This window comes from Cardiocondyla obscurior, linkage group LG17 (genome assembly GCF_019399895.1).
Source record: "Cardiocondyla obscurior isolate alpha-2009 linkage group LG17, Cobs3.1, whole genome shotgun sequence".
Classification (NCBI taxonomy): domain Eukaryota; kingdom Metazoa; phylum Arthropoda; class Insecta; order Hymenoptera; family Formicidae; genus Cardiocondyla; species Cardiocondyla obscurior.
Window position 1 is genome coordinate 892,741 of NC_091880.1, and position 27,766 is coordinate 920,506.

General features: G+C 41.6%; 1 protein-coding gene across 9 annotated transcripts in view; it reads left to right on the forward strand.

The window, feature by feature from the left end:
- The window catches only part of Ten-m (teneurin transmembrane protein Ten-m), a 481,599-nt gene that overhangs the window by 26,511 nt on the left and 427,322 nt on the right, over window positions 1–27,766 (forward strand). Inside the window, exon 1 of one of the 9 annotated variants that reach the window (XM_070668387.1) lies at window positions 22,335–23,378. The exons of the other annotated variants lie outside the window; for them this stretch is intronic. The gene's annotated coding sequence lies outside the window, so the exon portion shown is untranslated. Of the gene's footprint in view, window positions 1–22,334; window positions 23,379–27,766 lie in introns of those variants that run through there. 9 annotated transcript variants of the gene reach the window in all.

Below are 27,766 nucleotides of genomic sequence, written 5' to 3' on the forward strand. Positions count from 1 at the left end.
TTGTTGCCGTTATTATTTTTAGAGCGCGTTGAATTTCTTCGTATCCGCGAAAATCGATATTTCGGGCGAACGAAATTTTGAACCGCTAATAAAAGAGCGACTACATCGCACCTCTGCGGAACTCTATTTGACGACACATTATTTAAATCAGCGCCATGCTTGTTTGCTGTCTCTGTGTACACGTAAATACATCCCCCTCTGCCCTTGCAACCTCTCCCCTATACCGCAGCCACCCAGCGCATCCCTTTCTAAATCATTGAAAAGAGACGGCGTTCACCGGCGTTGATCATACTGTGACAATTTCAATGATGGTAGATCACGTGGTGGCAATCATCCCGTAAACTAGATTTCCGCGTTTGCCTTCGCCGCTTCGACAACTCGAAAACGTTGACGCGATACGTTATTTCATTCACCTAATTCGTTCGCAACGATTATAAAATCTGTTATAAAAAAAATATACTTCAACAATTTGGCATTGCGACAAGCGCTCTTTTTTTTTTTTTCTTTTTTTTTTAACGACTGAAAACTTGCAGCTTTCGCGCCATTATCGAGTACTTTACGCGTTCGATCGCGAAGAATGAGTGCTATCGCACGAAAGAGCTTTCCTACTCTTTCATTTTATCTTAATGTCCGTCTAAAGTAAACGCCTTAAAACTCTCTCGGGCTATCTTCGGTATTGGTAATTCATGCTGACTGCCAGGTATCTGCGAGACATGTTTATGCCAAACGATTTCGCGAAATGACTCACTCGGTTGTTCCAAAGCAAAGACGTAGGAGGGAAAACGGCCAGGAGGAAGCAAAGCCGACAGAAATACGATGGGATACAAGGGGGAAGGACGATATTAAGATAGGTATTGAGATATTCAACTCCATTAGCGTTGTACAGCAAGAACCTCTGGGAATCGTTAAAGATTCGGCTGACAATGCCGAGAAATACGAACCAGTAGTGAGCATCAATATATAAGCGAGGACACCAAAACGCACCGCAATATGCACGCGAGACGTAAATATCACGTTGTTAAATTAATCACTTTTATCTTACGCGCTTCTCGCGTCGTTTTTATTTCAAAGTAACGCGTTTAATAGTAGGTACGCAATAATAATTAAATAATAATAATGAATGAAAATAATTTTTGAACGGAAGCGTCTTGTTAGGAAAGACGGAGTGCCCTCCCGATAACAATCGATTTTCCCTACTTGCCGATGGTATCAGCGAGCACTTCAAACACCAGAAAACGTCGAGCTTATCGCGAATGCAGTCGCTTTTGTATGCGCGAGCATGCACAGGTGTAAACCGGTAGCTCGGTGTTTACAACCGCGATATTCCTTTTATCGAGTCGCCTCTAGATGCGCGTCGCAGCGACGCTGCAAGCTTCTACGATTTTCAAAGTGCTTCGTTATTCGTGCATCGATACTTTTTCTCTTGGAAACGAATTCAACGATATCCTCCGAACGGAGAAAATTCCCGCGACACTTTGACGTTATCGCATCGCGCAGACCCCGAGACTATTGCCCGTTACATCGGCACGCGTTACTACGGAACGGTCTTACGATCGTTACCGATTCGCCACAAATTATTAACGATACTTTCATTACGGAAATGTAACTTCGCATCGCAATCGTCGGTAATTAAAAGTAGGAATCTGACGGCGAGGTTTACGCTCAACGTAAAGAACCCGGTATATCGTTTTTCCATCGACCCAGAAAGCTCACGGTACCGATGAAATTGCGAGACGATCTGGTCGCGATTGCGGCCGGAATTATGCGTCATAATGCATAATAGTAGCATTCACGGCTGGCACGCAAGAGAGAGAGAGAGAGGGAAAGATAGGAGGAGAAACGGTGAGGGGAATGAAATCGGATCTCCGTGGGTCTCGGCAATAAATTAGTACCACATTGCCGTATCAGTATTTATATGCAGGCCTACCGTCTCACGACGATAACATTGTCGTTTGTTCCGCGGCGAGCAACATTACTCCGCGGCGTCGACAATGCGCGGTATCAACGTATCGCTCCGCGATATCTGCGAGGGAATCCGCCTCTAACGCGTCTCTCGTGAATTAACGAACGATATCTCAGAGTCGTTCCTTTCATTCCGCTTTATCTATCCTCGTTTTTTTTTTTTTTTTTTCTTATTAAATCGCCCGTGAAGACCTTGCCACTTGACCTCAATGATTTATGCATTCCGTTTGACGATCGTAATAGCGATTCTGCAATTAGACACTTTTTCGTCCAATTATCGTGGAGACTCTTAGCGGAACTCATTCGATGAGAAAAAGTAATTGGAATCCCCAGATATATCTTTGATAATAATGTTTAATAAAAAATAGACTTTACATCGCACGGTCTACTATAAACGATGTGGTCTTCGGGAAATTATTCTATAAGTTTCAATCTCGAGCCTATACAAATACATCCCGAACGAGCTCGCGGCAGGCAGGGATCTGCGAGGATACGTTCGTCACGTCGTTGACACTTGAAGTATATCCATCTCCGAAACCGAGTGGTGTTTGTCGGAAGCTTTCTTTCGCAAACGTGACTGAGTTACGATCAGAGGGAGAACTTATCATTTCAAAACGCCTGCCGACTACCGCGACGGCTGGACTATCCCCGCAAAGAGTGAATGTCAATCGAGTTTATTACCCTAGCAATCCTGACAATAACCTTGCTATCTTTTTATTACAAAGATAAAAAAAATACCCCTCCCGGGCGTATTGCTAATAATTCTTTTACTCGAAATCAATTTCAACGCGCTTTCTCGCGATTATATTTCTCGAGAATATTTGCCTCCGCGAATTTCGCAATTTCAGTCGTATTTAAAAAGATGTGTATCGCGCCAGATATGTTCGCGCGTCCGCAGATCGTCGCTAAAAATTATCGAGCGTAAAACGGACACGTATTATTTTCGTCGTTAAATATAATTTCAAAAGTGATTTCTCTCTTCCGCTTAGGTTAAAAACATCTAGCCAACGGGCCGAAAAGGCGTGCCTCGAAATCGCGCTTAGAAATCTTGACGAACTTGACAAATTAGCGCGATCCGTTGCAATGATATCGCGACGCCAGACGAGATTGCGCTTGCGGTGACGTCGCCTTTCTATCGTTTCGTTACAAAGGTGGAATGTTACATAGCGAAAGGAAAGCCTCATTAGCATATCGTAGACGAAACAAACTCGCTCGCTTCTAATCGTCGAGTAGCTCGTACTTTCGACTCTCGACTGACGTTGATAAACGTTAATGAGAGCCGCACGTAAATTTCCTTAACTCCCAATGAAAAGTTTAAATGATAAAAAAGTGGCAAGTAATTAAACGCGGTGATTGGCACCCCAGACTGGGTAAACGAAGATTCTTTTAATTAAGGTCCCATCGCGTATCTCTGCTCTCTTCGGTCGTGTCAACCGCTGCCTACTTATCTTTTACAGTGCTTTCAGCTGCAGCTTACAGTATACTTTACAGATGATAAAGTAGTAGTAGTTTCGTAAAAGAGAAATTATAATGCACAGTGAATTATTAAACCTAACTCTTACGCTATTGATTAAAATTGTAAATATTGCGGAAAAAAAATTCACAAGATTTATTAATTCAATGAAATTTAATTTAATAAAAAATCTGTAGCTTTACTTATTTATCTCTTGTAATAATCTGATATTCGTTACTTCACATTTCGCTTTTGTCATCCGATACTCACGTGTACGATTCGTAAAACAATAAAATTGATTGACTCAACGTGTACGCGCTTCCTAAGGACCTACTTAAAAAAAAAAAATTATAGTACGGAACGTCGATAACGGTGGTACGCCTTCGTTTCACGAGTAAGGGTGGTTTTTGCTATCTCATCGCAATGCGAGTTATGAAATCATCGTCGTATATTTTTTTTCCGAGGCGTAGCGTTTACGAAAATATTCGTTCCGTTACAGCTGCGATCCGCCGGCAACATACGAGGCGCGTAAAATGGCGCGGACACCCTCCCCGCGTGAGAAAGCGGGTAGAAGTGCGCGGGTGAAATCGATCGTGGAGGCGGATTAAGCTCAGCGTGGCATCGTAAAAATGTGCTTCTCCACTTTATACATACTTTAGTCTCGCACGCGGCATCTCCCACGCACTTACTGTCCTTACGTCGCTTTCGGTAATGCAACCATAAATAACAAAACAGCCAGCCCCACGGAGCTCGTTTCGGGACGTTATCGCGTATTCCCCTTCGAGCCACCCCGCGGCATCTCAGCAAGGGGTAATCTTCCTCGCAAATGCTTTTCTCCGCGATATGTATGAGAAGCAATCAAACGATCCGTCAGCAGCCGCCAAGACGGATGCGCCGATTTTTCCCTATATGCTGCTCGCACCCCGCGACGACACGTATGTATTTTAAATCGATTCCGCATTTACGTCTTTCGCCGCGTGGTCCCCGCGCGTTGATTTTATTCCGAACCGTCCCGTGACGAATTTTTTATCGCTGTAAGTTTGAGCGCTCGCGCTTAAATACATGATAACAAAAACGTGAGATTTAATTCCATCAACCTGAAATATAATTGAACCCGTCATCGAGACAAGAACGTGAGAAAAACAAACGTTCCTACAGCGTTAAAGTGAAATGAACAACTTAATAATTTAATGCGTTCGCCGAATCTTTCTCTATGTTCTGAAATACTGCGATAATTATATCCCAAATGTATATAAGTTATTAAATTTACAATTATTTGTTAGAAGCATTTACGTTGATTTTAAATTAATTCTGATCATTCTTACGATCTCGATAACGAATATTTGCGGGCAGAGACCACCCGTGCACGTTCGACGGAAATATCGTTCCCTCCGAGAATTCCCAAGTATAGGAACCGTAAACTTCAGAAATATCGGGTTATGCGCATTGCGAGTGCGACTATTTTCGGAGCTAAAGACACACGCGCGAACGACGACACCGACGTTGAAAATCGGCCACCCAACTGGCTGGCCTTAATGGTCTTAACGAGTGAACGAAGCGGAAAAATAAAAACGCAAGAACGACAATCCTTTGAGCCCTCGTCGATCTTTCAACTACACCGGAGAGACTCGGGTTGTGCTATGAAACGCCGAGTTCGAAAAACAAATTTTTTGAAAAAGACAAGCAGGCTCACTTTAAACTGTTACTTCATATCAAATAAAAAATAGACGCGAGCAAGAAGTGTTAAATTTTATAATATACATTAAATTTTATACGTGAAAAATGTGATTTCCACTTGTAAAACTTGACGTCGTGGCAGAAAAAAGTATCACTTGGATTATTAAAAAAAAAAGAGAGAGAGAGAGAGAGAGAGAGAGAGAGAGAGAGAGGAAAAAAAACTAGCCGGATTTTTAAGTCCACCCTCTTTGACACATTAGCTGCATATTAAAGCGTTTCTGTTCTCTGCTTGTAAAATAGACGGTGTAAAATACAATTTATCTTTCTGCAACGACGAGCGCTTAGAATCGCGGAGAATGTTCTTAACGACGTTTCGTAATTAGTCACAGCTCGTTGTGGAACAAAGTATTTCGCGAGCTTAGTAAACGCTCGTATTGTCGAGGGCACTTTGTGAGTGCGGTTGCTTACAGACGGGTATGTTCACGGCTACACGTAGGAACAGCGGTACGTGTTGCGTACAAGCGCAACCATTGCGGCGTCAGCAACGCCTAATTTAATCGCTAGGTAATTGCATAATATCCAATTTGTAATGTAGGCTGCGTGACGCTACGTTCCGTACCAAGCCGCATTGGTGCACGTCTAAGCATTTGCAAGTTGTGCAAGCTGCAATAATTAAGCTCGCGGATCGCATGATGTTCCAAAGATTCGAATTGTACAGAATTTCGGCATTTAATTTTAATCGCGTTGACTAATAGAAAAAAAAAGCAATTTAAATTGCTGCGGTAATATGTACATTACTTCAATGCAAAATTAATGTGTACATTTGTCTTCGAATAAAATTTTAATATCTAATAAAAGTCTCTTTGTTAGAGCAAACTTGACAGAAATGTCTTTGCCAGTTAAAGAATGATAATAGTTATTTTCCCGATCGAGAACAAAATTAACGCCGTTAACCTGATTACGTCGTTTTCCATTTATGTTAATATTCAGTTCTTAAATTTGCATTCTTCGTTATTTGTGTCAACGTAAAGTACTCTTTTAATGAGCTTCATTTTTTTGTCGACAAATAATAAATGTGTATATAATAAAAGCAATAAAAAAAGCACACGTATCGATTTAAATTAAAATTAAAATTTTAAATTAATTACAAGTAGTGATTAAAATCGTAAAATAATTTCACTTGATTCGGAATAAAATTTTCTTGAAAACCGGTGTGCGCTTTTTATTCGTCGTCAATTTTTTCTAAATCCACTGATATTACGCGCTTTTGTATAAAATATTTTATGCAAAGTTAGAGGGCAGAGATAGATAGCCAAATATAAATCGAATTCTGCTTCACATATACACCTATCCGGCACGGTAACGTTATTACAGTAACATACGTGTGCCTGACCTAATTAACGAAATTGCCATTGTAATTAAGCGAGCAAAACATTCTGCAGGTTAATGCAAGACGACGCATAGTCGAGAGATGACCGTAACGAGTTTCGCATTGGGGTGGGATATAATTAGGACGGAAAATACAGTGGAATGGTGCCGACAGAGTCACGCTGCTCGTGCCATTTTTACAAGCCTTCAGAAGCACGTTCCCAGCATAGAAATGGGAAAAGGAAAGCGCTGAATCCCGGTGATTTTGCGTCGTCAAGTTTAATATAGATTACGTCGTAATGCGAAATTTGTTTCTATTTTTTACGAGCAAACTGTTTTCCTTGTTAATAAATATCAAGTCCGTACGTTATTCTTATTACAAAATTCTATTTGTAATTAATAATATAATAAATGCTTCTGCGGCTAAAATTTTAAATTTATTACGAGACCGGGTAATTTAATTGTGTATTCATACTTTAAATAATTTAATTATTTCACAGATATTTAAAAGCGTTGCTATCGCATATGGTCATATATATATGTTTTTTTTTTTTTTTACCATTTAAAGAGAAAATTAACGTTTTAATTCAGTTTTCTTTGAATTTTCTCTGTAACGTGATAATATATTTCGACATATTTAAACTTATGTTTTAAGCGCCTGCTTGGCCCATATATTTAACGTAAAATATAAAAGTTATATGGAAGAAGTGAATTTCTACACAAGAATAGCGGTTTTAAACGTGAAGGTGGATTAAATGTGAATTTCAGTATTTCGCGGCATTCACACGCCAAGGCCTACATATAGATGTAACATTGTATTAATTCGTTTTACGTAAGTGTTCAACATTTCACGTATTTACAGTTCGTAAATGCGACGTTGCGCGGCCGCTATTCAATAGCGTTCGCGATTTTGCGCCATCGTGAGTTTCTATCGCGGCCAATTCATCGCGTCGCATGCACTTTATTCGAATGCACTTCCCCATTTGTGTGGACAGGCTGATAGTTCAACGAGCGTGCATTCATATCACATTTCCAAATTTTAAAGCTCTCTAATCTTCGTGCGACTCCGCCGACCGAAACTCTATTCGCGCCAAATCAATAAGATGACCATGTTTGTCTTTTGATAGAAATTCCCTCCCTTTAATTTACAAATTACAAAGAAAAAAAAAGAAAAAAAGAAAAGTATTGTACGAGTAAAGGTTCGCGAGCAATGCTCTGAAATCTTTCTTGGTTAGCAAATTACGTAGTAACGCGACGCGAAAAATAAAACTACTCATCGCACGAAAATAAAAAGTAACAGCCAGTCCGCGATGACTAAGCGTGAAAAGAAACAGATTAATTTAAGTAATTTTTACGTATGTTAATTCTGTCCTCGCTCGGGACTGTTTCCCGACTTCTTTTGTTCTACGATATAATTTGCGTCTGGCAAATTCTTTTTGCGCAATTTATCGCTGAAATTCTTCAAAATTTCACGATTGGTCTACCGTCGCTCTTTTTCTAAGTCCCGCGTTCGGTCATAAACGTTTTCCAAGCGCCATGTGCCTCGAAGAACGCAAGACGGCACGGATTGTCGCGCGACTTGTTTACACACGTACCTAACACAAGTGGAATATTTGTCGATGCCCGCGAGGTTGAAAAACGTAAACGATTTCTACTCTCCGCTCGATCGCTCGTAATATGGTCACGCGCAGACGGATAAAGCGGACATGTGCTTGCACGCGGTGGAAAAAGAAGCGCGGACCATCGCGTCGCCAAAGGTCTGTTTGCTTAGGAGACGACCGAAAAACCGGGGCGTTAAAAGCCGCGCGACTCTCTCCGAAACACTCACAGCCTTCGACGGCGAAGGCGACGTAGACGATGTAACCGGTACAGATCCCCGGGCCCTGGGAAACGTCCGGATAATGCGCCGTCGTTCTCGCTTGGGTCAATATTTTCATTATTTTCCGTCGACAACGAGGTGGCGGACGACAATGTGGCGGTGGAAAACTCACGCGAGGTGGTCGACGAATTTTCTTTTTTTTTTTTTTTCTTTTTTTCCGCACGAGTCGTTTCGAGGCGCATCCCCACGGGAATCCGACTTCTTTTTTTTTTTTTTGTTTCCTTTTTCCGGAGGCCCTCGCGCGCGAACTCTATTTCTCCGGCAGAGCTTCGTCAGAACGGAAAAAAGGCCTCTCTCCCGCGTTAAACAGAGAAAAACACGAGGTGTTGAATATTTTTCAAGCTATTGTTTCGGTACGGGGACAATTCCGGCCGAGTGCCACATTTCGCTGCGGAAGGCCCGCGAACAAAGTGAGAGAAGCGTTGACGGATCTCCGGAGCGGAGATACACGTCTTCGCGCGCGAGTAAAACGTCACCGGAACTTTCCACACGTCTGCTTCAAGTCGAAACCCGTGTATTTCAACGTAAACAGTAATGCAAGAAATATTTAATGCGTGCCATGTTTTGTGTTATTCGTAGAACATTCCGCCTCCATATTAATATGTAAAATTATTTCCGCTGCTGTAAAGTTTTTAAAATTGTGTCGACTATCAAACTTTACGTAATTGCCCTTATAAATAATGTAACACCGAGGTATTTCGATGTCCCACGTTTTCTTCGATAAATCTATTTTAATTTACATGGATAATTGAATATAGGTTTCGATTCGCGGAACGGATAAATCAACCGGTTGAAAGGATTATCTTCTTAAGATCTCCCTCCCTCCCTCCCCTCCCCCTTGATCCGCTCCCGCAGCCTTTTCCGGTCCTTCGTCACTCATTGCGAGCTTCCAGATGTGCACTCGAGAAAGGTTTTACGACCCGCGCGTATTAGCAAGACGATGTTTCATCTAAACATTTCAGGTTCTCAACGATAACGTTTGACAAATAGCGCTTGCTTCAAAATTTGTTACTAGTACTTGTAAAATCTGATTAATTAATATTTAATTTCTCATATTTATTCAAAAATTATTTTTAAAAAAATATAAAAAAAAGAATTTGTTAAGTATTTATTCTAAGTAAAATATTAAAATAAGATATACTAGTGTATTAAATAATTAAAAATATAAAAGTAATTTAATATATTAAAATAAATATATGTTAAATTAATAATAAACGTATATCATTGAGATGAAGACTGGGGACAGCAGGCTAAGTTAGTTTCTCCTTCTTAGTTATTTAATTATCTTCTCATTTGCTTGAGACGTTTGTTACGGGTGTTTTCCTTAAGAAATTAAGATATCACGTTTCGTCGTTGTTCCACAAAGATAATCTTGACAGTTAGCTTTCTCAGGGTGTCGTACTATGTGTAACGAAACGCGAGAGAGAAAAAAAAATTGCTCCGGTATAAATAACAGACGGTGTCTCCCGTCACGGTTTCGCGGCGAGTGAAAGACATTCGTTCGCTTCGACAGGTGCATGCCGTGCACTTCCGTAGTTTACGTGAGCTCGAAACACGTACGTTCATTAAACAATTTTTTGAGACATCAACACCGACACATTTCGGGTATCCTCCGTGCCTATAAACGTCGGATGTAAAAAGAAGGATTTCCTCCTCTTTGTTCTTATTTTTCTGCGTTAAGAATACCATTTGATTTCCTCCGTTTTCATTCTCAACAAAATAATAAATCGCGACAAAATACATGGCTGTCGATTTAAAAAAAAAAAAAAAAAAAAACCTTTATTTCGACGATACGTTCAATCTGTCGATTTAAACAGGAGAAAGTCTGTTTTCTTAACACTAATTAATTTAATTACGGGGAGAGGTCGTGATTTTTTTCCATTCCGCAGAAAAACTTTCTCGATCCCCTCAACACCGCGAAGGTCTCGGATTTCGAGGCAAAGGTATATATTTATGATCATTACGTAATGCTGGCGCGCTCGAGCATTGTCGATTCGCCGGAATCGTGAAACTTAAGAGCGTTAAATTCACGAGGCTCCCGAGTTAATAACATAAAGCTGCCCTGTAATTAACACGAACGGAGAAAGTCGGAAAATAATATCTTGCCGAATTCCGAGGGGCTCCGTTGGGATATCGTTTCACGGCCGAGCAGTGACCCGAGGCACTTTGGAGGCTGGTTATCGAGACCCGGGGAGTTTCTTAATCTGCTCGTAAGTCAGAAGGGTTCCGAGCCAACGAGCGAGGCGTTGCCCCAAGAGTGCGATTCAGCTTTTCAACTAAGCTCGTATTACGATGCCGGCTTGCTCGAGCCTCGGCGTCTTCGACGCTGACGTGATTTTTCACTACGTTCCTCAAGATAATTGGGAAGCCCTGTACATCGTTCCTACTACAACTATGTGCGATTATTTCGCCCCGAACTTTCGTTTCCAAGCCTCAAACCACGTCGCGAACTCTTTTAAGCTCTTCTCTCGCGAATATAAAAGCGATCGATTATAATAAATAACTATAAAATAAAAATCCTAACACAACTTTTCGTAATATCAACATAATATAAATGTTATTAACTAGGTATACTCAAAAATTTATCGAAAATATTATTAAGTTGCATCTTATTTTAATTCATCAAACCGCGAAGCACTTTGGGACTAACAACGGTCATATATACTACGGAATAAACATTAAGAAACTAAAGTTTTTTTTTTACTATTATTTAGGTCGTTTTTTATATTATGCACACACCTGCGGCTCTCAAGAAATTGCAAAAAAAAAAAAAAAAATATGCGTCTACGATCTTCGTCGTAAATATAACTTCGCCGTTCGCCGGCTTCATTGACCTCGCTTTTAATCTAGCGTTCGTGCCTAAGTGTTTCTTATTTATAACTTTCTTTCGCGAGGCCCCTTCGTTAAAATGCAAATGCGCGCCGGTACAGAAAATATACGCGGGATCGAAAGGAAAGGAGGGGAGGAAAAAAAAAAAAAGTCCGCCAGGCCCCTACGATCGCGCGTATTCCGCGGAAGTGAGGAAGCGAAACGTTTCATCCGCGGAAGCGTTGCCCTTTTGCGTGCCGCCTGGTCACCGCGTGTGTAAAAATAGAGGCAAAGCGGATGGGATCGAACGAAGTAAAATTCCCGCGGTCTGAAAACGGTGACGATGATTTACAAACGGTGCGCGATGGTGAAACATAAGCTCCTTTCATCCTCTTACAAGAGCGCTGCTTTTCATTGTACTCTATATTGAGCGCTTTATCGTTACAATGTACGTATTTCGAGCTGCAGTATGAAAGAAAGAGGGAGAGAGAGAATCCCCACATTTCGCTTTACTTATTCTCTAATCGTACAAACGGCGGTATTGATTGCAGTACCTGGAGAAAGAGGTGATTAACCGACCAACTGTAACGGGATGAATAAAAATAATGTTGTGAAATTTAAATTGCATCGCGCGTTTCTTTCCTCTTTTCATTATCGGGGCCTTTTGTATTCCTTCCCCCGTGGAAAGCAATGACGAATACATTTACATTATGATGCTTTGTAAATTTTTATAAAAGTTTAATATGTGTTGTAAAATAACCGCGCTATTTAGCTCGCCGGCGAGATTATTCGCGCAAACTTTATATTCACGTTGAATATATTCATAATGCTTTTTATGATAGAAGATACAATGGAGTAATTCAGCAAAGCGGTGATTTCGCGCGATTTTAAGATTCCGAGAAGGATATTACAAATTTAATTGTGGGCGATTTTAATTTTTTTTCCAAATTTCGCCGGAAAATATTATCGATCGCTATTTTAATCGCGATAACTTCCTTTGTAACGTTACGGCATATTTTTTTCTTTTCTTATTTCTCTTTCAAGTTAAACTGACGACGTAAAAAGTAAACGATATAAGAAATAAATTTTAATACGGATGGAAAAGAATATTTGCGACTTCGCAAAGCCGACGTCCAGGTAACAACGCCACACAGGACGAGCAAGTCTGTTGTTCTGGCGGCGGTTGTTGGCTCGCTAACTGCCCGGGTGACCGCCTCTCTCGCAAATTACCTCCAATTTACCACTAAAGTTACACTGTAGCTCTACTGTCCTCCTTTCAAGGATTGGGTATCTATTCGCCGTTGATGGTGTCGTATTTTGCGAACGATTCCACGACTAATAGTTGAAGGGTGTAAATCGGTGCGCTAAAGCTATCCTGTCACTATCTCGAATAAATATGTCTACGTAAATCCCCTCGGTCGTTTTTGCATCGTAAAACTACATTTTTATTGTCCTCCAACTTTTATAAACGCAAGTTGTTCCGCTTTCAAGAGGACATATTTATGGAATTCATTAAAGAGGAAATAAGATACAAAAGGAAGTTTACAAGAAAACGTATTTCATGTGAAAGGCATCCTCCCCCCGAACATCGGAGCTATTAATACGCGGCGATTTTGGCGTATCACGCGTACTTAAACGATTTACACAGAGGCGAAAAGAAGCATCTCGCGAAGCCACATCTCTTACGGTAATCTGATATTGAGTAAACATCGTATGCGTAAAGTGCACCGTTCGCGCGCCATATTGACAGGCGAACACGTGAGATCTCTTCCACTTCCCATCGCCTCCGTCGCGAAGCACTTTGGAGGGTGCCGTCGGAGCACTTTGGTTACAGGTTTCACATAAGCAAACCGGAATAACTTATCGCGGTGTCAAACCCGAACTGTGCGCGTTTAGCCGCGGGAAGGTCAACTTCGCGAAGTACGTCTAATAAACTCCCGGCAATTTTGCCCACAATTCCGCCGCCGCGCGCGCGAAAATGCCAGTTAAATTTAATTACCTTGCAAATTTTCCGCTACTTCGCGTATCCCGCCGATTTGTAACGCGGGCGACATTTTTAAATTGTTGAAGTTTCAATTAACTCCCTGACAAATTCTCCTCGGCAAACGGTCGCGAAGTAATCACTCTGGGCGACCTGTAACTCGGATAAATTCACCAGTCGGACAACTGCCGACGCCTGATTCGAGCTGTGGCCTTGAAGAATTGCGCGACGTGGAACACGAAGTTCCGCTAAAGTATAAAAGTTGCGCGAAACTGCACGAGAGTTACGGAAAGTCGGACGTGTACACGTCAAATGTGAGTCGTTGAAAGAGAAATGATATCTGTGGCGTGCGCGCTTTCTAATTAAACACGGGTTGCGAAACGACAATGACGTTTGTTCGTTTGGTTTCGTAAAAAAAAAAAAAAAAAAGGTGACAGTATTAATTTTATGAATCAACAGAACAGACATCTACGGAGGAGAAACCCTATTCCAGTTCTACTGCGTGTATTATATGCGCTCTGACTTTAGAAAATTATTCTTTACATAATAATTAATTTTCAAAAATTAAACAATGATATCGATCAAGAAGGATTGAACTACGCAAAAAGTTTCAAGGTAAGACCTAAAGTTAATTAACAAATATGTAATCTTTCCGCGTCCAGGAATGAGTCAATGTCGCTTTAATTTAACAATATTACTGCACTGCATTAATATTATTAATCAATTTAATAATATATTCGATTTAATTTTGACCTTGTTTTGAATTTATAAAATCTATTACTGTCCATGACACACGTTTAATGTTTAATGTAATATCTCGAGTTTTTATTTATTTATCACAACTTTCATTCATTTTTAATCAATTAATATTTGCTGGAATGATCATCATAATTGATTGACAGAAATGATAAATTTATATAGAAATTAAAATAATCTACTCGCTCATCCAAGAGAAATTAAGTGAATTGTAACGCAGCGAGATGATATCTTTCTCGCCGTATGGTTTAGTTTCACGAAGATGTCAATGTTGCATGGATAAGCTAAAGGGACTTTACATAGGTCTCAATAGCCGTGTCGAGCCAGTGGTAACGAGAATTTGCTTTGCTGCGGACTCGCGCGATTAAATCAGCCACTGAACGTGAAACGTTATGTAGTCTGGCCGTGACGGCGGCTTCTACTCTTTGGTCGCAATGAATTACGTCGCTCGTTTTCGTATACAGACTCGCACACGTCGCGCTCGCGTGCTATTTTACGGGCCGCGTATGCCGAAGTACGCCGTGTCACATAATATTGCCTCAATAACGAGCGGCAGGAGGGATGATCTGTGACGCCCGGGGGTTTATTACATCCTAACCGACCGATATTGGTCACTGGTCGATCGCGCCAGCATCCAGAGGGCAAACGACGCGGGGAGGGTCGACGGTAATGTTGCGGCGAAAAGCTAAAAAGAGAGGCCCGCGAGCCTTCGTACGGTTATTTTACCGTCGGGTTTTGGCTCGTACTCGGTAACACGCGTCCCAGTTTATGAGGTGAGCCATCGCGATAACCGACGGTTTCATTGGGTGGTTGTCCAACCTTTCAATCGAAGAGTTAGTTACCTAACGTTCCCCCTCGCGCTCTTTGTCTCTGTTAAACGTGACATAGTTTTCTATTACCGAAACGATGAAACTGCGTGTTAGATTCCCTACTGTGTAACTGCGACAATCCTATTGCTTCAATTAAACCGTCGGGGCTATTTAATTTTATTATTAATTATTTAATTCCTACGTCATTAAATTATATCAAATGTATAATGTTGAATATTTAAATTTGTATACGATTATTACTGTATAATGATATTTTAGCTAAAGAGTCATAAAAGACTCTTAAAATTAAGTTAATTAAATATCTGTATTAAAATCTGCATTAATATTCTATACATTAACGGTATATATAAATGGTACAGATAACGTGTAATAAATAATGTACGTAAGAGTCTGAACTATAATAGAATTAAAATTGAAATTAAATCTTAAATACTAAATGATAAATTTAGTACGATCTTATAAAAAAGCCATGTGTAATCGAGTCTAATTTGTTGCTGCCGCTTTTTGGCAATCCTGACTTATAAATATTATCGGTATTCTTTCGTGCGGATCGCATATTTTCCCCATGATATTAATTATGATGAAAATGTCCGACTCACCGATTGATGCGCAGCAGCGGAGTTACAGCTGCGACAATCCTGTAACATACAAAGAAAATTCAAATTATAGAAGCATTTCTAATTGTCATCCAGGAGATGAAACAATTTTAATAAATACCAAGAAAATATCAATTTTATTAAAACAAAAGCTGGCGCTTACCCTGAGGTTGCTCCGCTGAAGCAAGATGCCTCTCCAAGGCCTCCTCCTCCTCTCAGCGGGGATGTCGAGCCGAGTCCTCCTTCCGCGCACTGGACACTGGCGAAAAACAGCCACAGCCGGGTGATTTCACTCACGAGAGCTAATAAAAGATAATAAAACGAGAGCTAAAAAATGTAACCGAATAACCTTTTTCCGTTTGGATGAAGAAGCAGATTACTCTCGTCGTCGATATTAATGTAAAAACGAACCGCCGGCGATTCGTCGGTCGGCTTGATTCCGCGAGTAAGGAGAAGTAATCGGGCATATACGTACTTTGCTCGGGCGAACTTTGTGAACGCGAGTGCCGTTCAGAGTCGAGCGACAGATTTAATAATTTAGCGAGTGCAGTTTATTTCGTCCCGGTTTTCGCGAATGCTCTGTGCGACGAAGAAGGACACGATCCGTCGTTCCTTCGTGAAGAGAGAGGGGAAGGCGTCGTAAAGATAACACACAAAGTCTATAAGCTTGTTCGCGTCGCGATGATAAGGATGAAATATCCAGAGAATGTCGAACATGATTCTAATAAAGCAAAAAACCTTTCTGTCTCAGGTTATGCGCAAGCAAAAAGCGAACGCGTTCTCGTTGCCGATGCTAATCGAGGAACGAATCGCAAGCCGGCTCTTGAATCGTCTTCTCGCGAGTGCCGTCTGGTACTATCGCGCGAGAAGGTTTTAATCGGGAAGCTGCTTCATTAGCTCTCGTTCGCAATACGAGAAAAGTAACGAACGAGATGCGCGACGGCCTTGTAGATTACACGTGCGATTATACACAGTCTGTGCGAATTCACGAGAGTTCAACACTATGCACGTACTCTACCCGTAAAGATCAGTGTTCGGAAAGTCTAATTCGCGCGAATCCATAGCTGTGATTACCAGATTTTGATACCTTTCGACGCTGTGAAAGACGGGACCTCTGCTCGCTGCGTACTGCGTGGCGTGACTAGAACTGGCGCGACGACCTTGTAGATTACACGTGCGATTATACGCAGTCTGTGCGAATTCACGAGAGTCCTACACTTCGCACGTACTCTACCTGTAAAGATCAGTGTTCGGAAAGGCTAATTCGCGCGAATCCATAGCTGTGATTACCAGATTTCGATACCTTTCGACGCTGTGAAAGACGGGACCTGTGCTCGCTGCGTAATGCGTGGCGCGACTAGGCGACTGGCGCAAGCGTCAGGGGTACAGTGGAGGGGGATGAGTAGACGAACCGAAGGAATGCGAGACGAGGCTCGCGCGCTCGTTCACCTGCCGTGTTTATGTTTTCAACTAGTTACCTTACAACAGTTCAACGCATTACAATACATTTTAAACGTGCAATATTATATCTAACATTCACGTCCATCTATCGCGATTTTGTTACTGTTACCCACGCCGTGATACTCAGTTAAAATAATTATTTGTAGCTCGTAATCTTTCTCGTAATCAATTTGAAAATAAGAATATAATTGACATATAAGCGTACACATAAGTTACATTTAAAAAGAGAATATGTGTTTAAAATGTTACGTGAGGGTGCATATATCCGTAGTCTCTTGCTGAAAATTGTTACAATAAATTAATCTTTTTTTTCTTTACGCGGGAAAAGTAAGAGTAAAAACGCGCGCGAAACGCGCTCCTTTCAAATGCCTTGTGTTATGAAAGAAAAATTAATGGAAATTGTACTCTGAAAAATTCTGTTCGGGCGCAACGTAAGATAGAATTTGCAACTGCCAGATTGCTCCTGGATGGCGGATTGAATCCTCTCACGATACGTCCTGTCCTTTTCCAATATCTAGGATTTCCGATAAAGCCATCGAGAATTCGCTGGAAGCCGGCAGTGTACTCGAACAGTTCGACTTGCAGAAGTTCGTCCCCGAAGCTCACCCTTTCGCGCTGAAGAGCTCAAAGAAGGCTGTAAAAATCTTTGAAAAAGTCAAAGCGGCAAACTTGCCGGTACGTACGTTTGAAAGAAACTAGAAAGCGAGAGCAGAAATTTGAAAGAAAAAATTATCGTTCCGAGAGAAATGTTACTATGCATATTACGTTATTACAACGAGTTTCTGAATCTCCAATAAATAATCTCTTAATATAATAGCACGTAACATTATGATTTTCTTTTTTTCAACTTAATAATAAATATTATATGTTAAACTTTATCGCATTTGCTGTCATTTTTTTAAAGGATCGCCGCACCATCGGACGTGTCTATTGAACTGTACGAATAACCGGCCGACATCGTTGCGTACATCATTCTAATCACAACGGCGGTGCTTTATCGGCCGTTCGACGTTTTCCCGGGCCGTTGATGAAAAATTTGAGGCGCTACATATACCAGCTATCTCACGCGCCGGTTATATTTCCCCGATATTGATTCCGTTCTCATATACACTCCATAAATAAGTTTCTCCGCCTTCCATATCTTAAGAACCGGGCAATAAATCTCTCTCGTCTTCTCTCGCTTTCTCCAGCACGCGCGGACTTCGCTTTACTCGTTTTTCTCGCCCGTCCGCTCGTTCTCGCATCTCCGCTTCTCCGAGCGAGCGAGTGAACTATCGCGCGAGCTTACTTGAGCACTCGATACGCGAAAAAGAGAGAGACTTTCCGCGGTGCCGTGCCATCAGATTGCAGCACGTTTGGCTTCGGGTCTTCCGATTATCGAATTACCCGGTAACAACCGTAATTACCATAATCGTCCAAGACGTAGATGCCCGAGGTGCCAAGGGCGATAAATCAGAGGCGTCACGTCATGCTCGGGCGCGAAGACCAAGAGACATTACATTCCACATCCGCACACGCTCGTCGCTTCTCGAGAGGATCGTTAAAAACCAGTCGAGAACGACTCGAACGACGTATTGAATTTTAATTTCGCATACGCGCGTCTCTTGCTTTTAATTTACTTTCACACATTCGTCTAAAGTTAATAATAGATTCCGCGTATTCTATTATTACGCGATTTTTAATTCTTAACTATAATTAATTTTTGTTTTATCTAAATTTGCTCGAACAGCCTCAAGTATTTCTTATCAACGACCCGCAGCGACGACGTTTTTGTAGTCATCCGGACTGAAAATACGATAAATCGCCGATATGCATGCGGTCTCGAGTAGGAATCGCGTCCAGTCCGAGCTTTCAATATCGGTTTATTGCATCGGCCTCGACAATATGACTATTGTTACTCAGTCTGGATTCCCGGAGATTGCAATTACGAAAGGATTCATTAAATTCCATAATCATGACGATTACGTACAACTGGCGTCTTTCCGCGCGGGCATTCCGACCCGGCGTGCGTCCGCCCATTATTATTTTCGTCCCCGCTGTAACCTCTCGTTCCTCAAGATCTTTGACCATGATCAGCATGCCGGACTACGACGTCGTCATTTACCGGCAGATTGGAGGCCGCGGGAGCATGCTCCGCTAACAACGCCGTAATTCCCGAGGACTTTCCAATCCCGCTAATAAACCTCGCGACATGGCAAAGCGGAGATCACGATTTTTTCCTCGGAGATGACTCGATCCGGTAATCGGCAAGGGTCGCTGAAAATTATCTCGGCGATCTCGGAAGTTTCGTCAAGAGATCGGCCGTTCCGCGAGCCTCTCACGAGCGTGATCCATACCGAACGAATCCCCAGAAGTCCACGGTGTAAGAAGCACCCCACCGATTAAATTATATAAATTTATCCTAATTCTCTATCCACATTCATCCTCTAGCTTGACAAAGCAATCCGATTGCTGGCGTACCGTTTTATGCCGCGAGTATCCGGGATCATCCGTTCATACTTCGCGGTACCCACGGTAAACTATTCAGATGGCGAGAGCACACCCGCGAGAGAAAGACCCGTTGTGTTCTCTCCCCTTAGTCGTTTTTACGTGCGATCAATTACGGCGGATGTTAACAGAACCTGATCGTCGCTCGTAAACAACGCTTTAATGGCAACGTAGTAATGGACGTACACGCGCTTGGTAGCTGGCTCGCGCCCTGTAACGCGATCCGCGGATAATTCATGCCGACGGCATAAGTGACCGTCGCCGCGTTTAACGCGGGACGTTTATTACGGGACATTTCTGTCGGCCGCTCATTTTCTGCGGACGGAGGATCCGTCTTCCCGGCGAAGCGTAAATCATCGTTGCTCCACAGGAATGCGCGCCGAAACGTAAACGTCAAAGGCGCGTCTTTCGTCGCTATTACTCGCGTTCAAAAATCGTAAAAACGCTCCGACGAGTGGAAGTTCCGCGGAAGAGGGACTTTCGAAAACGTCGGAGTTCTTGAAAATTATTGCCCGCGCTGTTTAACGTGAAACTTAATTGCTATATACAAAATATATATGCGCTGGCACACAAGTGTCTATTTGATAAGAAGATCCTTCATTTAACTCGCTTGAATTTTTCTTGACAATAATTTAAAATAAAAGTCTTACGAAATGATCTTATTACCCGCAAAAAAAAAAAAAATTGAGATATAATAAAAGGAATTAAAGTTTTTAGTTGGTGTAACACTTCGCGGAGTTGTACCGCTTTCCGATAATGCACAACATAGTTTCATCAAACTTCGATACACCGATCGATAATTATTAGGTACGAAGATTTTACACTGTAAAGATAATTCTTTTTTTTTTCCTACATAATTACATATTTTTACGCCGCGTCTCTTGTTACTGAAATATCACGAAAATCATTCGCGATACGGCCGATATGACCTTAATATAAACTTATCGTAGATTCAATTTACATAAAGATCACCGAGAGCGAGAAGTTCCGTAAAGTAGTTCGCGTAGATTATCCGATAAAGAGCGAAGGAAGCTGTCACGGTCGGACGTGCCCAATCGACGGAACTTCCTGTTTGAATCGATTATTAATTGCTGGCACGTGCGCCACGTGGCTTCTATCTGCATCCCGGATGAAGGACCGAGCGCATCGCGGGCATTTCGGCGGCCGATAAGGTTATGCCCGTCCACCAGCTACTAATTAGCAGTTGATTGACTTCCTCCCCATCTCGCCCCCTTGCCCGTATAGATGCAGCTCGGAATTAGAACTCGGAACGGCTATTATAGTGGCTTAACAGATTCTGAGCAATGCCTGCACGGATTACATGTAGGACGTTCAATCCTTGAAACGAATATACATTTAATGAAATTAATATTTGCAACGCTATGACAGCGCGATATTTAAAATGCAATAAATTAGAAACACCGATGATTTATTTAATCTTTAAGAAATAAATCTTTTAAATCTCAACGAAGGGAGTTCTAAACGCGAGAAATATTTCAATTACCGATTAAAGCCGATTCATTTATAACATTACAACTGGGCATTATTTAAAACCCAATAAATTAGTAACGTCGATAATTTATTTCGCCTGTAAGAAATTAATCTTTTAAATTTTTAATGAAAACAATTTTAACCATGAGAGACGTTTTAATGCGCGATTGAAACCGACAAGTTGATGAGATCTTTTTTATTGTCTGTTTTGTGGGAGAAACAATATTCTCTCGTATGTAAAACGTTACCATTATTTATATGCATCCTATCGTTATTGTCGTATATCGGGAGCAGACAACGTGCTCGATTACTCGTCAACGAATCAATAAACTGTTGAAATAAGTTCAATATGCAGTGCAGGTATTCTATTATTTTTTCGGATACGTATGCATTGATTATTTGATATTGTACAGCTGTATGCATATAACTTTCAATACATTTTCGGTTTTACCCGTTGATAAAGATAAAAGTTATTCGACCTATGGGAAAACCGCGAATAAAATAAATTTGAAAGAGTTATGTATATGCAAATTGACAATGCATACTCGCACGTGTGTGGATGTACATACTTATAAACGCATACACAAAACGTTTATTCATATCTTTTGTCTAAATAAACTTATTTTGTTATTTACGATTGTCTTATCAAAACCTTTCGATTTAATATTTTTCGATCGTTCAAATTGTCGAAAGATTAGCGGTGAGGTTATTGTTGCCGCAAATTGGAAAATATTCAACAATTATTTTTTCGAGCAGTTATTATTATTAGTTGTAATTTGAATAGCTTGAAGAACACGCTTGGATAACAACTGGTCAAACTCCGATTAAATGCTTACGGTTCGGTACTATTCCGGGCAGGTCAGTCCTTCGATTATCATGCCTCCCGCATCGCGCGTGCACGAACCATTAGAATATGGTTAATGAGGGAAATCGGTTGATCGACAGTTACATTGTAATCAGATTGACAGAGCAGCAACGGCGGATGACACGCTCGTCGACTTGTCAGAAAAACAATTGGCCGTTAATCACTTTTCGATTACGCGGAGAACGACCCTGTCGTTGGTGAATGAGATGCATGACAATGGACAATGTATTCCGAAAGTGTGGAAAGTCACTTCGGCGATCTTTTTACCTTTTTATTTGTTTTTGCGGTCGAATGATATTTCACATCGCTTCATAAAATTTCGACGGCCTCGTAAAAGTTCACTAGACACGCTTACAAAAATCTCATTACTAATCGATATCGAGTTTAATCATCAAATCGCTTTTCTAAATAATAGAATGTTTTCAACGACATGTGTAATAAAAATTATTAAACTGGCTTGCTTCGCGATAAGCGAGAGTGAACGCCAGCTGTCTGTTGCTGCGTGTGATTTTTTTAAGAAACAAATTTTTACGAAACAGAGAAGCATTTGGATTAGATAATTTTTGGAGCTTGCTCGAACAGGAGTTTTATGACGACGACGGTTTGGGAGCATCTTGTTATTTTTTTGTTTTAGAGGAAGACGCCTCGAGCTCGCTGAGTGCGTAAAAAAAAAAACGTTAATTAATTAACTCAGCGTTGAGCTCGGCGCTTTCGAAAACTCCGCGAAAGAAGGTTGACGAACAGACCTATTGCTGTCTCACTTCTTCATACTGGTTGTCTCTTTCTATCCAAGGGCCTAGCGGTCAGTTTAATTGCGGGGACACGGGCGTGAAGACGTGTACGTAATCGCTCCGCAATTACGCGTATTTTCAACCGCGGATAGGAAGCTTTCGCAGACAAATAAGTATCGACGACGTCGACAAGAGTGCGAACGATCATTTTCTGTGCTCCTGCATCATTCAACTCGTTCTGCGCTTCGTTTCGGGCCTCGGAAAAGTGCTTCGGAAAATAAAGGTTATGTCGTAGACGGAGCGCGCGGGAGCGTCCGACGTGAATTGCGCTGGAATCGAATCGGGCATTTCCGATTCAAGGCTCCCATCATGATTTTTTTCGGCTGGTTCCGGCGACCGCCAACATCAGAGCGTGACGTCATCTGCACCTCGCGCGTCTTCTTCGTCGCGGCTGGGATTCTCAACTCGTTTCGAGCAAGTGTATTCGCGAGGAACTTGAGAGAGATAAAGTGCGCGGGGAACATTTTGTATCGCGGTCCGTCTCGTTCGCCGCTTAACACTGATTCACCGCGTCGTTCGTTCTATTGACGGGAATCGATCGAAGGATCAAAAGAGACTTTTTAACCTCGCTTTACATCGCGGCCGGTTTCTCGTCTCGAGCTCGAGGACGACTCGCGTGAAGACCCGGTGGAAGAAAGCAGCTCCACGAACATCGAGAGCGTGAATCAACACAACAAATGATCGTTTGTCGCGCTTCTTAATTTTAATCGTAACAAAATCGCCGCGATAAACCACCGTCATTCTCTCGGTCGTTCGTCTCTCGAGTGATAGTATCAGTGATCAGTAACAGTAATTATAAAAAACAGCAGAGCAGGGTAATATAGTGCCAAGGGATGTGAAGTGCTATAACACGTCAGGATACTTCAGAAACTGCCACAGAAGGAAGGATGGAAGGAAGGAAGGAAGGAAGGAAGGAAGGACGGAAGGATGGAAAACAACCTACCTCGCCCTAACCTAACCGAGAGATACAAAGGTAAGTGAATTATTTTATATTTTATTAATTAAATTATATATTTATGTATTAAAGAAATTAATATAATTAACTAATATTCCCGAATGTAACGAAGCGAATTAAGATTTCGCGAAAAACAGCAGCGCGCGTAGCGCGCGTTATAAAAATATTATCTTTATAATAGCTGCAAACTATTAAAATTTATTTCTTTATAAAGACAGTGGAGTTGTTGATTTCCGGACGACGTTCCCTTTCGACATCACTTGATTAAAAAATTTTTCTCATACTAAGTTCGTAGAAAATGCAATGCCCTAAGTGTTGATAATTGACGTTGATCCGACGTTACGTTTTTCATTCATTAAATCTCGCCTTCCGGGAGAAGAAGCGCGTTTGAATGTGTAGAAAAGAGGGATGACCCGGATTATAGCGTGATGGTTCGAATAAGTTAATAAACAATTGCTTAAACGGGACCACAATGCCGTCACGATATTGGTCGCTACGTCGCTAATGATGACTGACAGTGCTTTTATGAAAATACTCACACGCGCTCTGGATAGGGTTGACATGCGGGAAGTGAGCGAATGCCGCCGCGACATGTAACGTCTATTTCTGATACGCGTTTTAATACACATTGAAATCAGGAAAACAAATTTAATTATGCCGTACTATCGTGATCTCTCGCGCCGAGTTGCGTTACTCATTCATCAGTTCGTTTTACTGAAAATAAGTCGCACTGTAGAAAACAAAAATATATATATATATATATATATATACACATATATTTTTTTTTTTTTTTTTTTTTCTTAAAAATACTTAAAATTCTTTCCTCAAAATAAACCCGAAGAATTAATTTAAATCAATTGCGTTGAACGTTTACTAAATCATTACACGCCTGATGCGTATATCTCACACCTGCGATTCACGCATATCTATTCCATGACTCAAGGGCGGTTTGTGTGACGCCTTCTTTCATGAATCATCCTTCATCGGACCCTCCCGAACCAAGTCGAATTAATATGCCGCGATAGACCGCCGCCGCGGCGGTCGATGTAATAACGAACGACGAAGGCGACGACAGCGCGTGTGGTCACCATCTCGTATGCTCGACACTTTCGTAAGAGAGAAAGAGAGAAAAAAAAAAAGAAATGAATAAAATACGCAACCGTTTACTCGAAAACCACTTCCGCGAGAAAGTCACACCGTTCGCCGAAGGCCGTAAAGTGAAGGAAACAGCGAAGGGGGCCAACCCCCTTCGGCCGCGACGTAATGGCTCCCTCATTCAGTGAGTTGGCTGGTCCCGTAGAACAAGTCGCGCCGGATAGTGATTGTACGCAGAAAGATGTTTCCTCTCCCTCGCGTTACGTTACGCACATGATAATAGATGTGGGCGAGGTCCCCGCGTTTCTGTCGCCGGATGTCACGCCGGTGCCGTCAGGCGACACGTTTCGTGCAAAGTGACCGCACGCATCGACGTTTCCTATACGCGACACAATGACAGCGAAGATAGCGTAAAGAGAGGAAAACAAAAAAAGGGCGAGTGGTACACGCGGATGCACCGTTGCGCAATTCCTTCCGGCGGCTCGATAAGGCGAAAGACGACCGCGTGAAATAAAAAAATCGCCGCGACGCGATCGTATCGGATGATTCCCGGCGGAATTCAGAGAAGCTCGTTACGCGAACATTTGTAAATCCGCGAAAAATTGAAAGAATGTAGAATTAACGTCCTTTGCCCGTGTATTTAAAGAGCTTACGCATACATTAACGCTGCGGTATTAAGCTCGGATGCATCGCGTTCAACTAAGTACGGGAGCATTTCCGGCGATACTGACGTTGTGTAACACGTTGAATCTCGACCCGAGGAAACAATATTCGTACGCTTTAGCCGGCGCGCTCGGGAAATATTATCTGTTTCCAGCGTCGTCGAGTTTTTATCGAAGAGAGAGATGGGGGGAGGAAAAAAAGCCAAAGAATAGTTTAACCGAGTCAGGAAAACTGCGCGATGTTTGCACGGTCGCGGAGCGAGAGTGCAGCGAGCGAAAGGGTCGGGCGGATAGGACGATGTGCGCGGCGGTGGAAAATAAATCTGCACTCTCCGTGTCGCGCGACGTACAATTTTAAAGGTTGCAACAGCGACGTAAAGAGCGTGAAGCATCGCGGAGCGCCGCTTCGGGAGATAAAAGTGTGCACACACGACGCAGACCGTTGCGGGGCGCATTTCCGCGTGTCGCACGTGGCGGCTTTTTCGCGCATTCCGGCCGCGGTTATTTTCAGCCCACGCGTTATCCGCGTGCGTGACGCACGCATCAATATTCATTAATTCGCGAATGAGTGTATGTATATTTATACGCAGATTAGATCGGCCGCGCCGAAAAGGCCACGTCGCGTACAAAGCGGGGAAGAGAGGAAAAGGAAGGCCGCGTCACGCACAAAGTTTCGCCGGTCGATTACCTGAGAGCGCTACGTTATGCTCGAAACCGACGTATATTACGCGAGCTGAGAGTCTTGCGCGCACGTTGTAGAATTTGATTAGAAGAGTATCCGTTGGTTGTGATTTCCAAATTGCGGCTACAATAATCTGAATATATGTATAGAATATATTCATATATTCATATATTTTTTTTTTTACTAATTAAACAAATTTAATAATAATTTTGTGACGAAATCTCTGTCGGATAACTCGACTTCAACAGTTAATTGTAATGAGAAAAAAAAATTCGGTGTATACGTGGGAAAAAAAAATTAGGCCAGATACTTCTCGTAATGAACTCATTGAGACTCTAAGAACGTGTAAATAGAGTATGTAAATTACGGGCCGTGTACTAATGATGTATCACGATCACACTCACTTCAATCCTTCTTGCACAGCCTCTCTCTGTGAGATAACGACTAATAATAAAGCTTTATCGTCGCTGTAGGGCATCTCGCGAGAAAGCATATGTATAGATCGACACTCTTCGAGTGCCTTACACACGCAGCCTCTGTTCCATGGACTGTTTTTTGTCAAAAGAACCCCATTATACTGAACATGCGCGTCTAAAGTAGCTCTTGACCTTTCCGCCCCTTCCCCTCTTCCCTCTATCCACCCTCGATCTATCGTACGCTTTTCGACCCGGCTCCCTACATATTTCTGTTTCATATTCTCATCTCGAGCACTTTTCACGAGATTTTTATCGTACGAGAGTTAAGATGACGCCATTAAGCCAAACCTCTTTTTCTCAGCGCAGCAAAATCAAACGATTCTCTCTTGTGCGAGCGGTCATACGTACCCCGGCTCAATCTTTCAGCACTACTCTCACTTTGTTTGTCTACGGATTCAATATTTTTTGATATCTTTGACGCAAACAAGGAGAAACGAGCGAAGTGTTTGATCATACGTGACCGACTTTTTCAAGTGACTTCGCGTAGCAGTCTCACAAATCCTTTGAGATTTATTGTAACAAACGTTTCAGTCGACTTTACCAAGTTTCACGGTGTCACGATTATTTTCATGTAAAAACTTTGTACAAGTACGCGTTTGAACAGATATATAAATTCAATTTTGATCGGCTTGAAAGTTAAAAATATATATAAATAATACAGAATACGGCGCGAATGACAAAGCATTATCGTTCAAAGTGCAAGGGATAAAATGTGACTCGCTTTATCTGTTAATTTTAACGATAAACGACGTTGGCTCGTGATTCCTAAATTACTATCTCACGTTGCTGCGAGTCAAATTGAGGCGACGATCGATTTCATATAGCATTTTCTCAAAAATACACGCGGGCACAGTATTCGTTTATAAATACAGAACGTGATGTGTCTGGGTCGCTGAGTCGTCCCTTTGCAACCACAGAAATACGTGACGAGCCATTGAATTGGCTCGTGACATCCTGTCTTACGCGACGATTCTGTAAGTTAGCCAGAATCGTAGACAAGTCACGCTTCGACAATTCTGGTCCCACACACATTATCACGAATGACACATGATTTGTAATGGCGACGATATTATCGTTAATATTCATTATCTTCCCTCGACTACTTAATCTATTAATGCGCCATCCGTAAAATTGTGTTAACAAAATTACAAAAAAAAATAAAAAAGAAATCGTAATAATAATAAAAATAAACGAATGGAATTACGTGACAATATATTGTTGCTTCAAAAAGTTTTTAGCAAAATTGACTCATATTCTAAATGACAGATATCCATTTAATTAAATTAACAAAAATAATGGAATAATATAGTTTTTAATGAAAATTTGATTAACAGATTTCGCGTAAAATAAATATTGTCACATTAATCATTTACACGTTGAATTTTTCTATTTCGCATATACATTTTTTATATAACATACTTCTATTCGGTGTGTTGTTCTAAAATTAATTTCAATTTTAATTTCATGTCTAATTTTTGTCGCGTAATTTTT